At 52.6% G+C, this 14,130-nt stretch overlaps 2 pseudogenes; both read right to left on the reverse strand.

The window, feature by feature from the left end:
- Positions 1–2,499: 2,499 nt before the first annotated feature.
- LOC113938933 lies at positions 2,500–6,542 on the reverse strand (annotated as a pseudogene).
- LOC118357082 overlaps positions 6,320–14,130 on the reverse strand; it is a 183,654-nt pseudogene continuing 175,843 nt past the window's right edge.

Here is a 14,130-nt window from a genome sequence, read left to right on the forward strand (position 1 = left end):
AATAAAAAAAAAATAGTTAACAAAATTTAACTTTGATGAAATAATGAATCATGGTAAAAATTAGCTATGAATTCTACGTGCAGTATTCCCCTAGCGCTGGAGTTCTCCCGTGCTCCTTGATCGGTAAACTTGGTCTTGGCTTGCTGGCTGTTTGTGCTGGTCTTCTGGGGGAGGGGCCTGTTACTGTGGTTTCCAAATGTCTTTGCCGGAGGCTAAGTTGCCCCACCCTTGTAGGTCCGGGCTAAGGAAGCTGCTCAGGTTCGCTCTCAGGAGCTTTTGTTTCCTGCAAGCTCTCCGTACAGCCTTGGAGGACCAGGGCAAAAATGGTGGCCTCCCAATCTCCACCCGGAGGAGCTGAGAACTCGGGGCCCCGCTCCTCAGTGTGCCCTCAGAGAAAAGCAGTCACTCCCATCTCCCTGGTCTCCGGCCGCACTCCGTGCTCACCCGGCCTGTGACCGAGCGTTGCTATCTCTGGCACCCGACCCCGTGTGGAGTTTCCAAACCCAGCAGATCCCTGCGGTGCGCTCCCGCGCCACTCCTGCCCAGGAAGGAAGGGGAGTCTCCCCAGCTCTGCCGCTTCTTGGGTCCCTGCTGGAGGAGCAGTGGCCTGACTGGGCCGCGGATCACAGTTTATGGCAACCCCGAGCTGAGAGCCCGCGCCTCAGCTCCGTCTCTGCAGCCAGCTTCTCTGCTCCGATACCTGGGAGCTCTGGCGCACTCAGGCACCCCCGGTCTTTCTCTGACCCCAAGGGTCCTGAGACCACACTGTCCCGCGAGGGTTCTACCCCCTGCTTAGCCACTGCAGCGACGTCCCTCCGCCGAGCCAACTTCTAAAAGTTCCAATTTTGTGCTCCGCGGCTCTATCACTTGCCAGAAGCGGCCAGTGGAGGCCCCTCCCTCGCCGTCTATCCTCCTGAATATCGCCTTGGATTCACTTCTCCGCAGGTCCTACCTTCCAGTAAGTGGTTGCTTCTCTGTTCAGAGAGTTGTTGCTACTCTCCTCTTCGATCTCCTGTTGAGTTCGTAGGTGTTCAGAACGGTTTGATCGCTGTTCAGCTGAATTCCTGAGACCAGACAAAATCTAGGTCTCCTACTCCTCCGCCATCTTGCTCCGCCCCCCAATACCACACCACCTGGATTATCATAGCTTTATCTTAAAATCAAGTAGTGTGATTCTTCTGACTTTATTCTACTTTTTCATAGTTGTTTTAGCTATACTATTTCCTTTGCCTTTCCATAAACTTGTTGAATCAGCTACTTTATATCCAAAAACATCCTGGTAGAATTTTGATTGGATTGTTTTGAATGTATAGATCAATTTAGTGAGAATTGACATCTTCACTATGTGAGTCTACCAGTCCATGAACACAGTATATCTCTGAACTTACTATTTAAGTCTTGATTACTTTTATCAGCATTCTGTGTTTTCAGCATACAGATCCTGTGCATATCTTATTAGATTTATACCTAAGTATTGCAATTTTGGAGCTATTGAAATTAATTATGGGAATGCAAACTGGTATAGCACTTGTGGAATAAAATTTCAGACGCATTTATGAAATGTTAAACAATTCACACCCTCTCCACTCTAACCCAATGTCTGTGTTAGTATGTATATCTTATTAGAAAACATTCATATCTACCCAAGGATTCAGGTCAAAGATGTTGTTTTCATTTTATTAGTCATACGATAAAGGGAAAACAACTTGTTTCCACCAGGAAAAAATTGTGTATGTGATTAATTATGGTATATACAAACTTTAACATTCCAGGGAATACTTTCAAAAGTGAGGTAGGTGTATATGTGCTGTTATTGGAAGATCCTGCATCCATTTTATTAAGTGACAAAAGGCAGTGGCAGATCAATATGCACAGTATTACGGGTTAGGTTGAATAAAAACAATATATTTGTAGAGCATATCTATGAAAAAGCCATAGTCACCTTTAGAATAACACACACTAGGGGCGCCTGGGTGGCTCAGCTGGTTAAGCGTCCGACTCTTGATTTCGGTTCAAGTCATGATCTCAGGGTCCTGAGACCAAGCTCCGAATCGGGCTCTGCATGGAGCCGGCTTGAGGGTCTCTCTCTCTCTCTCTCTCTATTTGCCCCTCCCTCCATCACACACTCTTTATCTCTCTCAAAGAAAAGAAAATATTTTAAATAAAAAAAATAAAAATACACACTAGATTGTTAGTCATGGTGACTTCTGAGGAGGAGGCTGAATTGTGGAGGAACGTTGAAAAGGGGATATTGTGACTCATCTGTATTTTTAGAAGTTTTTTTGCAATAGGAAGATATGCACTAGTACCTTCTTAAGTAAAATTGCTAGATAAGCCTAACAAAAAAAGCGGCTGCATGAAAGTAACTGCTAACTGATGCAACAAACTGTGACATTTGAAGGGCTAACACAACAGAAGTGCATCTTTGTGCACACAAATTCTGATACAGTTTGACAGGGGCCCTCTGCTTTTCCTAGACCCTGGGTCCAGGTTGCTTTCATCTTGTGGCTCCCCTATCTCAACACGGGGTCACCATGTTTGCTGGTGAATCAAGGGAGACAGCATGGAGTGGACATACTGGCTCGCAAACGCCTGGACGTGAGAAACAATGCTTCTGCTCACATCTCCATGGCAAAGGGTCATCACACAACCCTCCCTAACTACAAGGGGACTGGCAAGGTTGTGTCCCCTGTATTCTGGAAGGAAAGCAAGACACACTATGGATGAACATTAAAGTTTCTCCCATGTATTGTTACACAGTAGGGGCTTAACAAAATGCAACTATTATAATTTGTTATGACTGACTTTATTGCTGGGAGGAGTTTTTTTTTTAGATCTTATTTATTTGTCAGTGAGAGAGAGAGAGAAAGAGATTGCACAAGCAGGGGGAGCAGCGGGCAGAGGAAGAAGCAGGCTCCCCATTGAGCAGGGAGCCTGATGTGGGACTCGAGCCCAGGACCCTGGGATCATGACCTGAGCCAAAGGCAGATGCTTAACTGACTGAGCCACCCAGGCATCCCAGGGGAGGAGTTTTTGAGGTCAGTTTGCCTTGGAATTCTTTGAAATTTTCAAGCACCTCCTGTGTGACAGATACTTTCAAGTACAGGATGACATCTAATTTTCAAACGATTCTGTGATCCCAGCAGGGAGGATTCACTTCTTCATTTAGTGACCAGAGGATTACTACAGAGAGTAAGTTTCTATGTTGGGGGAGAGAAGGTGATTCCTAGCTGTTCCATGGGGACCAGTGCTGAGCTCGTTAGCAGGCCAGGTTCAAGAGTGAGACAGAAGAGCACACAGGGGAATACCAGGGAAAGGCTGCTGTAATTCGGGAAAGTGCTAGGTCTGCAAAAAATGCCAGCGCCTGGGCAGTCAGTTTTCAAAGAACTCTGAGGTTCAGGCAGAAGAACTCTAGGTTAATAAAGCCCACAGACAGTACCCAAAACCTGTTTGATTCTCATTGTCACCTTCCTTCCTTAGCAACAGGTTTTTTAGTACCATAGCCACAGCATTCTTCTTTTTGTCACCTGGAAGACACCATGCTGTCCTCAGGAATGATGTAGGACTCGGAAGGTTGGCCACAGGCTGCAGTGGGTGGGAACAGCGTGGACTCTACATGAATTCAGACTCGGGTTCTAGTCGCTGCCCTGTCACTCACTAGCCACGTGATCCTGGGAAAAAGACTAAGTCCCAGGAGCCTAAGGTTCTTTCTGAAGTGAGTGAGTTAGTGAGTGAGTTTGATAAGCCCCGTCTTGCAGGACTGCAGGAATGCATGTGATATATGGAAAGCACCTTGCACAGTGCTTGGCACATATTGGAACTTTGATGAATGGCAGTGATTTCAAGTGTTGTTTTGATCCCAGGGCCTTCCACTCTCTCCTCTGGGTTATTTTATTTTATTTTATTTTTGTTACCGAGGTCATGTTAGAGAATGTGCAGCTCAATAGGACATGGAATAGCTAATCAGCCAAAGAGGGTGCTTCATAAGTAAAACTCAATCCATTTTCTAAATCAGAGGATATATGTGAGATATATGAGAATATGTATGGCATTCAGGTGTGAGGGAATTGTCCCAGCTGGACACAATACAAAGCTCCTAGAATGTGAGTCAAAGACCAGCTCCTTCCCTCCCTCCCAGCTGCTCTTCCACCAAACCACTCCTTTCACTCATTTCTCCCCCCCACCAAAACCTAGACCTTGCTTACTTATAGCTGTCCAAATTACACTCCAGATAATCAAACTAAAATGACTTTTTAAGCAGTGGGTTCTGGCTTTGCATGGTTAGGACAAGAGTACCAGTCTAGAGTCTTCTGGGCTCCAATTCAAAGAAATATCACTGTATTTCTTCAGAAATACTTGGAGATGACGGATATAAAACACCTAGTCTGTGCACTGTGTTCAACGGCCTTGGGATGAGAGTGCAGGATATCTTCTTTTCCTGCCCCAGGAGGAGATTTCTCCCTGGTTTGTCCATGATCCAGAAGGAACATGTCAGAGCAATTATCCATTTCAGACTTTGCTCCCACCTCTAAGGTACCCTGTCTCCAAGTAGGGCCACTGTCACCCCCCAGGTTCACGGTGATCAGCTGCACAGAAGGAAGCACGGTGACCCGACACCCTGAGCCACCCAGGCCAGGGGCACTTCCACTGCAGTGCTTGCCCCGGGAGCCGCACTCCCTCACCCTTCTTCCACTTCTGCAGGTCTCAGGGCACCTCTCCCCACTTTCCTGCCATGAGTGCAGCTGCTAGACAGTCCCCTAAGTGTGGAACGTGTCCTGCTTTTCCTAATATCCTCACTGCTCACACACAGGGCCTTCCAGAGAGCAGAGCTCAGCCCATGTCTGGGAATCAAGGAGCCAGTGAGCAGGGCTCCCTCTGTGCTGAGATGTCATTTCTCCTCCTTTCTTGAAGAACTAAGTGAGTGAAGGCGCACGCATCTATGTTAATTTGCAGAATGACGAGAAGGAGTAAGAAGCAAAAATGAATAATCTTTTATTTCCGTATTTCCTGACCCCGTCACTTGACTGCTCCATTTTTCCAACTTTCCAACAAATTCCTATGCCAATGCCCCGTGATTTCATTCCAGAACCCAAACAAGGAGGGAAGATCTCCCACCTTATTTCCAGAACATGACAAAACTCTTAAAACTCTTGAACTGGGTAAGTCCAAATGCTGTGGGGTGGATGTCACGCACACATTTACCTGCCGAAGCTGGTTAAAACTTCTACTCCAAGGAACAACATTTGAGAGCTTCCTCAAGAAACCCAAGCTCTGGATGTCAGAGTCATCGCAGAGAACAGGCCCCCAGAGAGGCTGGCTCTTCACCCTGCTTTCTTCCCCCAACCCTCCCTGGCCCTGCGTTACTTAGAACTCCCGGGGCTCTCTCTTTTCACACACACACAGGGAAGAACCAAAATGTGGCCTCACTTCATGCCCAGCACCCCGCAGGAGAAGCCGCCGACCCCACCAAAGCCTGGAAAGGGCCTGGCCGCCACTGGGACTCAGGACTCCTCTCCCTCATCTCTCACAGCTCCTTCAGACAGGGCCAGGGAGGAAGCCAGCTGCCTGCGCCTGACCTGGAGTACATACTCCAGCACTTGAACCTTGCTGGTTCAGCATGGGCCCTGGGACCCCACGGGAACTCGTAGCGGTCAGGGTTGCTGCCAGGCACCTGCCGGTACTCCAGGTACCCTTCCTGCACCCAGACTTTGGTGAGAGCTCCCTGGGCTCCCCATAGATGATGTGCTCCTGACCGGCATACACCCCCATGACCCCCAGCGTTTCCCACACCTCCTCCTCGGGGGCACGGTCGCCATGCAGGGGGCTCACCCCCAGGACCAAAACCAGGAGGCCGGTCTTGGGCATGTCATGCTCACCGCTCAGCATCCCATCACAGATGAGACCCAGGGCATTGACCAGGTTGTAGGAGTGCTCACTGCAGTCCGCTTTCTTCACGTCCATGAGAAAGACCAGCCGCATGCACTCGGAGGCTTGGCCCAAGATCACTGGGAAGTCATCCTGGTAATCTTTGCTGACGATCTCGAGCATCTCTGCCTGGCGGGTCGGCTGCTTGTTGCGGTATTTGAGGAGCAGGAACTCCACCAGGGCAGCCACTTTCACGTGGAGTTTGTCCTGGAGAGAGGGTTGCGTGACTTCCGGCTCCTCCCAGGTGCTCGAACCCTCCTCATCTAAGCTGCTGGGACCTCCTCTTCCCCAGCCCCCGACAGCTGTGCTTCCACCAGGCCCTGTGCCAGGCCTGGGTCTTCCTCCATTAGGTCCTGACCCCTGGTTTTTTAAAGCAGGCCCCCAGCCTCTGTCAGACCAGGATGCGGACGTCCTGACACACCGCCTGTGGACTTGGCACAAACAGGCCTCCCAGGGCGGACAGCAGGGGCAGGCTTCAGTGCGTTGTCCCTGTTCTGGAGTCCAGGTCCCTCCCTGAGCCCTCCCTCAGGGATCTCAGCATGAGCCGCAGCACCGCTGGTGATGCTGTCTCTGCTGTCTCCAGGCCTGTTCCCTCCGACCAAAACCCTCACTGCCATGAGAGCCACGGGCAAAGACTGGACGTCGCGTCAGGCTACAAAGTCCAGGGATTCCCTGAGATAGGTCCTTCGGGTCCCTTAGCCCTACTCTCTGTTCCCCATCTGGACTCCCTGGATGGCCGGTGCCCTCAACCCTGCTCCTGAGGGCCACTCCTCACAACAAGCGCTCAGTGTCTCTGGGACACAGAGCAGAAGTCAGGACACACCTCATGTCACTGTTGTCTCACCCAGAGGCCTCCCAGGACATTCCCTACTGGGTCCAGGGTCCTTCATTCCTCCCTCTGGTCCTCACCTTGACTCCTGACAGAACCTGGGCGCTCCTGCCCCCGTACCCACGCTTGTGTGCGCGTGCTTGCCTTTGGCATTTGCACAACGATGGTCGGGAAGGCATCAGAAGCAAGAACCAGCAAACTTCTATCTCTTCAGCTTCTGACCCCTGTTCCTTACTTCTTCCGTTCTTGTGCCTTTCCAACCCATCCCTAGGCCAATGGCCTGTGATTTCGGTCGAGAGCCCAAGCAAGTAGGCAAGGTTTCCAGGCTGGTGTCCAGGGCATGAAGAAAAACTTTTTCTTAAAGCTATTTATTTATTTGAGAAAGAGAAAGCACACACAGGGGAGAGAGAGAAGCAGAGTCTCCACTGAGCGGGGAGCCCCATGTGGGGTGTGATCCCAGGATCCTGAGATCCTGACCTGAGCCGATGGCAGACGCTTAACCAACAGAGGACCCAGGCACCCCAAGAACATGATAAAACTCTTAACTCTTGGACTGGGTAAGAACAAATGCTGCAGAGTGGATGGTACTCACACAATCAGCCCCTGAAGCAGCTGAAACCTTCTATGGCAAGGAACCCCACAGGAGAGCTTCCTCAAGGACACCAAGCTCTGGATGTGGGAGTCATCCCAGGAAACAACCCCCCCACCCGCAGGAGGCTCCTTGCCCTGCTTTGTTCTCCCAACCCTCCCTGGCCCTGCACTCCTTAAAATGCCCAGAGCTCTGTCTTCACGGGCACACACACACACACACAGGGAAGAATCAGCAAGCGGCCTCACTTCATGCCCAGCACCCCGCATGAGAGGCTGCCGAACCCAGCAAAGCCTGGAAAGGGCCTGGCGGACCCCAGGGCTCAGGCCCCCTCTTCCTCATCTCTCACAGTCCCTTCAGACAGGGCCAGGGAGGAAGCCAGCTGCCCGCGCCTGACCTGTAGCAAATACTCCAGCATTTGCAACTTGCTGGTTTTGGCGTGGGCCCTGGAACCCCACGGGACCTCATAGCAGGAAGGTCACTGCCAGGCACCTGCCAGTACTCCACGTACCCTTCTTGCACCCAAACCTTGGTGAGGAGCTCCCTAGGCTCCCTGTAGATGACGTGCTCCTGGCCGGCATACACCTCCATGACCCCTAGCATTTCCCACACCTCCTCCTCGGGGGCACAGTCGCCATGCAGGAGACTCATCCCCAGGAGCACCACCAGGATGCCAGTCTTGGGCACTCCCTGCTCACCGCTCAGCATCCCATCGTAGGTGAGGCCCAGATGGGGACCAGAATGTAGGAGTGGTCGCTGGGGTCCACTTCCTTCACATCCATACCAAAGACCAGCTGCAAGCACTCTGAGGCCTGGCCCAAGATCACAAGGAAGGCATCCAGAGCATCCTGGCTGACGATCTCCAGCATCTCTGCCTGGCTGGTCGGCTCCTTGATGTGATACTTGAGGAGCAGGAACTCCACCAGCTCAGCCAGCTTCCCCTGGAGTAGGTTTTGGAGCCCTGGCTGGGCTTCTTCGGGCTCCTCACGGGGGCTGGCGCCCTCCTCATCGGACCTGCTGGAGCCCTGGTCAGGCTGGCTGCAGGCAGTGGCTGCCTGGGCAGTGGGGGAGGGGCAGGCACTCAGAGAGCTCTGGGGACGACTCTGGAACCCAGCAGCAGATCCCTCCACCAAGGGGACCAGAAAGAGGGCAGAGCAGGAGCCAGATGGGGCGGCGGACTGGGAGGAGGCCAAGGTGGAGAAGGAGGGGGGGTGCGGGGGACCTTCTCCTCCCCAGCCCCCAACTGCTGTGCCTCCACCAGGCCCTGGGCCGGGCCTGGGTCTTCCTCCAGCTTCCAGAACTCACTCCTCTGACCCAGGGGCATGGTGTTTGTGTCGAGCTGAACCTGAAGAAAGAGGTGGGATGGCTCCTCAGGGTGCAGCCCAGGCAGCAGAGGCCTGAAGTCCTGGAGCTGACAGTGCGCTGCATCGGACTTGGGTGCTGAGGGGTCCCCTCTGGGGTGGGACGGGCGAGCCCCTGGCTCCATGCTCAGAGCAGGAAACTCACCTTGTTCACTGGCACTCACCTGCACCTCCCCTGCTCTGGGACCTTAGAGGCTCCTGCCTCAGACCTAGGCCTCGACTCTGAATTCTGGAAGCCCCTGGAGGAGAAAAGGAGGAGTCACTTCGGGGTGCAGACACAGAGCACGGCCCACGGCCCCCAGTGGGGCAGGAGGGCTGGGGCGCACTCTGTGAGGTCCCCATCCGTCCAAGCTGGCTGGTCCCCTCCTTGGCCCCTCAGGGGACTGCTATTTCCCCTGGCAGGGCCTGGGCCGCACCCCCGCAGCCTGAGGCCACAGGGTCACAGCAAGACCGCCCAGCCCTGAGACCCCACAGAAGGTAAGCCAGGGGGCCCACCTCTGCCCACGCCTGCCAGAGGTCTAAGGGCTCGTCTCGGGATCCCAGGGACGGCCAAGCTCGGGTGCCATCTGTGCTGGGATGGGCGCACCTCTCCGTCTATACCTTGACCCCACGGAAGGCCTGGGAAAACTCCCTGTGTTGACCGGAGGCCACCCTCCTGGTGCCAAGGCCTCATCTCTGGGAGACGCCAGAAGGAAAAGTCAGTTGAAATAACTTGGCCCACCGATCGCCCGTCTCCCCATGGCTGGCAGCAGCGGCAGGGTAGCCTTGGGCCCTAAGGATCCTGCTGTGGGAGGCATCCCCTCATTTCTCATCTGCCCCCCACCATCAGGCCAGACCCAGAGCCAGGGCACTTGCCTCCTCTGCTACCCGAGTCCAGACCCTCAGGCCCGGGCCCTCTCCATCCTGAGAGGAAGGATCTGGGGAGGAGGAGGGACTCAGCCTGACAGGCCCCACCCAGGGTTCCCAGGGCCTCCAGGTAGGGGCTGCACAGACTTCTGGGCCATCCCTTCCTGGTCCTGCGGGGTGGGTGGGGAGTCACTCACTCCTCCGTCGGGTGTCCCCACACTGATTCTTGGCGGGAGCAGGGACTCCTGTGTGTCTCCCAGGTGCGCTTCCCCAGATGACCTGACCCCGACCTCTCCCAGCATGGTCCTCACCTCCCTGAGAGCTCCGAGAAGAGGGTGAGGAGCCAGCACGTCCTCATCCACGGCCACGTCTCCATCCACCCCCTCAGCCCCCGGCAAGATCCCAAAGGGCTGGTAGTAGGGACGGGCCACTCTGTCCTGGGGTGGGGATGCCCTCAGGCCCACAGGACGCTAATCTTCTTTCTTCCTGCCAGGGCCTGTGCTTCTTCCAGGTCCCCAACGTGAGACAGAAGGCATGTGCCCCTCAGACCAAGACCTCAGCTCCCCGAGGACTCCCGCCTTCTGGCCCATGAGACAAGCGAGCATGCGTGCCAGGTTGGGCCCCCGCTGACCGATCCTCCCTGAATCGGGCCTGGCCAGACTCCAGTGCCCTGGCTTCTTTGCTGAGATGGGGTGGAGGGGGTATGGCCAGTCCTCCCCCAGGGTCCTCACCCTATCAACCGGACCCGTGCCCCGCCCCCCCCGACCCCGCACTCCACCCTCACACACACACACACAGGCCCGCCCCACCCCAGGCCCGCTCCTTCTCACCACAGGCCCTCAGGCTCTAACAGCCAGATGTGGACCCCCGGACAGGAGGCATGGGCTCCTCCTCCACAAGGGGCCTCCTCCATGGCCTGTCTGTACTGCGGCCCAGTCAGTCCTCCCTCTGGTCCTCCCCTTCCATCCTGGCAGGACCGGGCTCAGCTTGGGCGGCCCTGAAGCCTGCTCCTTCCACCCAGACCCCAGGCTCTAGGAGACGTGGCTGGGAAGTCAGGGCACGCCCTAGGTGACCATCTGGCCCCGGGGCCTCCCGGGACCGAATCTGTTCGCTGTCCCCAATCCCGCAGTCCTCCTTCCGGTCCTCGTATTTCCACCCAGCAACACGTGGGCCACCGCCCCCCACCCGCATACTCGAGGCAGTGCTCCATCCAAACGGCCAGGGGTTCTCAGAGGCCCTGAGGCCAAAGTGGCCACGCACTGTGTGGTCTCTTCCATCCCAGGAGTCTCCCGTGGCTGAATCAGGCCCGCAGTCCTGCGGGCTCCCTGGGGAGTCCCTTGGGGGTCCTCGCTTCGAGCCCTGGCAGGTCCCTGGCTGCTCTGGCTGCTGTCCCCAAGGTGGTCTGCCATCACCAAGGCCCTCCCTGCCCTGACCCCACCGGGGTAAGTCTGTGGCCAACACGTGCGGCCACGAAGCCCAGGGCTTCCCAAGGCTGAGATGGGGCGTCTAGGTCTCTCGGGCCTTCTTCTGATCTCCACCAGGACTCCCTGGGTGCCTATGCCTCCGCCTGTCCCTATTGCCTGCGGATCGGCTCCTGGGCACCGGGGCATCCCGTGTCTGGGACACACGGATGGGCAAGTGGGGGACACACAAGCGCACGCACAAACACAATCGGGGTGTCCCCGTTCTCCACTCAGGCCTCTAGGCACTGACTCTGGGCTAGGGTCCAGGGTCTCTCAGTCCTCCCTCTGCAACTTCAGCGTAAACCCAACAGGACCTGGGCCTGCCCCTCTGCCCCCCTGAAGGTGGCCCTGCTCCTTCGATCCACCATGGACCCCAGGTTCTCGGGAGACCCAGATGCAGAAGTCCGCCGCACTGGCCACGTGTCCCCATCCCGCCCAGGGAGGGCTCCCTAGACTGACATCATGGGTGGCTTCTGCAGGGCTCCCTTCTGTCCTCCTGCGGGGTTTATCCCTGGTCTCCCCAAGCCACCCCCCCCAGCACTGGTTGACCAGGGCCCTCCCCTCTGCCCACCTGAGCATCTGCTCCTTTCATCAGGGCCTCACCTCAGTCTCTCTGAGACACGGACTCAGAAGTCCAGACGCACCACGTGTTCCAATCAGCCCCCCTCCCCCCAATGGACCTTCCCTGACTGACGCTGTGCTGGGGTCCAGGGTCCTTCACTCCTCCCTCTGCATCCTCACCGTAAAGCCCAGCAGGACATGAGGCCTCCACTCTGCCCAACGAGGGAGGCCCTTCTCCTTCTGCCAAGGCATCCAGGGTCTTTGAGACCCGGATGCGGAAGTCAGGACTCACCACGTGTTCCCATCACCCCCCCCCCTCCGCCGCCACGGACCTTTCCAGACTGAGGCTGGGCGGGGGTCCAGGGTCCCTCAGTCCTCTCTCTGCATCCTCAGCGTGAAGCCCAGCAGGACCAGGGCCCGCCCCTCTGCCCACCCAAGGGAGATCCAGCAATTGCACTACTGGGTATTTACCACAAAGATAGAAATGTAGGGATCCGAAGGGATGTGCACCCCAATGTTTATAGCAGCAATGTCCACAATAGCCAAACTGTGGAAAGAGCCAAGATGACCATCGACAGATGAATGGATAAAGAAGTTGTGGTATATATACACAATGGAATATTATGCAGCCTTCGAAAGGAATGCGATCTTGCCTTTTGCAACGACGTGGATAGAACTGGAGGGTGTTATGCTGAGTGAAATAAGTCAATCAGAGAAAGACATGTATCATATGACCTCACTGATATGAGGAATTCTTAATCGCACGAAACAAACTGAGGGTTGCTGGAGTGGGGGTGGTGGGGGGGATGGGGTGGCTGGGTGATAGATATTCCATAGGGTATGTGCTATGGTGAGTGCCGTGAATTGTGCAAGACTGTTGAATCACAGATCTGTACTTCTGAAACAAATAATGCAATATAAGTTAAGAAAAAATAAAAAGAAGATAGCAGGAGGGGAAGAATGAAAGGGGGGAAATCGGAGGGGGAGACCAAGCATGAGAGAGGGTGTACTCCGAAAAACAAACTGAGGGTTCTGGAGGGGAGGGGGTTGGGGGGATGGGTAGCCTGGTGATGGCTATTAAAGAGGGCACGTTCTGCGTGGAGCACTGGGTGTTATGCACAAACAGTGAATCATGGAACACTGCATTAAAAACTAATGATATAATGTATGGTGATTAACATAACAATAAAAAATTAAAAAAAAAACAAAACAAAAACAGCTCCTGGATTCATTAATTTGGTCTTCTTGGGTTTTGTTTGTTTTTTAGTTTAAATTTCATTTGTTTTTGATTAATCTTTATTTTTTTTTCTTTCTACTGGCTTGGTTTTTCTTTTTGTTTTCCTAGTTCCTTTAAGTGTAATGTTTTGTTTTTTATTTGATATTTGTCTTGCTCTGTGATGTATTCCTGTATAGTTATAATGTCTCCTCTTAGAATTGTTTTGCTGCATTCCAAAGATTCTGGATCATTGTGGGTTATTTTCATTTTTCTCCATATATTTTTTTGATTTCCTTTTTTAGTTCTTGTTTCATCTATTCAATATTTGGTAGAATGTTATTTAGCCTCCAAGTATTTGTGCCCTTTCCATCTTTTTTTCTTGCAATTGCTTCCTAGTTTCATACTATTGTGGTGAGAAAAATGCATGATACAATTTCAATCTTTTTGAATTTGAGACTTTTTTGTGGCCTAACGTAGGATCCATTTTGGAGAATGCCTCATGTACTGGAAAAGATTGTGTATTCCAATATTTTTTAAATGAAATGTTCTGAATATATCCGGTAGGTCCATCTGGTACATCGTGTTATTCAAAGTCATTGTTTCCTTGTTGATTTTCTGGCTAGATAATCTATCCATTGATGTGAGTGAGGTCTTGAAGTCCTCTATTGTATTACTGATTACCTTCCTTTATGGCTCTTAAGAGTTGCTTTGTGTATTTCAGTGCTCCTATATTGTGTGCATAAATATATTGTTTTAAGTTTTCTTGTATCTTTCAGCACTTTTAATGTAACATGCCACACCTCTCTGGCCTGCAAAGTTTCTAAGAAATTTATTGATAGTTTTATGTCATTTCCCTTATATGTAAGTTTCCTTTCTAGTGCTTTTTAAAATAATTCTCACTTTATCAATACTTTTTGCCATGAGGTGTCTTTGTTTGCACCTCCTTGCTTTGATTTTTGGGGGGAGGGTTTCTTTGTGCCTCCTGGATCTGGATACCTCTTTTCTTCCCCAAATTAATGAAATTTTCAGCTATTATTTCTTCAAATAAATTTTCTGCCCCTCTTTCTCTCTCTCCTTCAGGATTCTTTATAAAGTGAATGTTATTAATCTTGATGATACGGTGAGTTCCCTTCACCTTGTCATATACTTTATTATTCTTATTTTCTTTCTTTTTTGCTCTTCATCTTTGTTGTTTTCCATTAATCCTCCTTTAGCTCCCTGATCCATTCCTCTGCCTCATCTTATATGCTATTGCTTCCCTCTACTGTATTTTATTTCAGTTACTGAGTTCTTTATCTAAGTCTGGGTCTCTTTTCAATATGTTCTGTCTTTGTATGACT

This window comes from Zalophus californianus, chromosome 6 (genome assembly GCF_009762305.2).
Source record: "Zalophus californianus isolate mZalCal1 chromosome 6, mZalCal1.pri.v2, whole genome shotgun sequence".
Classification (NCBI taxonomy): domain Eukaryota; kingdom Metazoa; phylum Chordata; class Mammalia; order Carnivora; family Otariidae; genus Zalophus; species Zalophus californianus.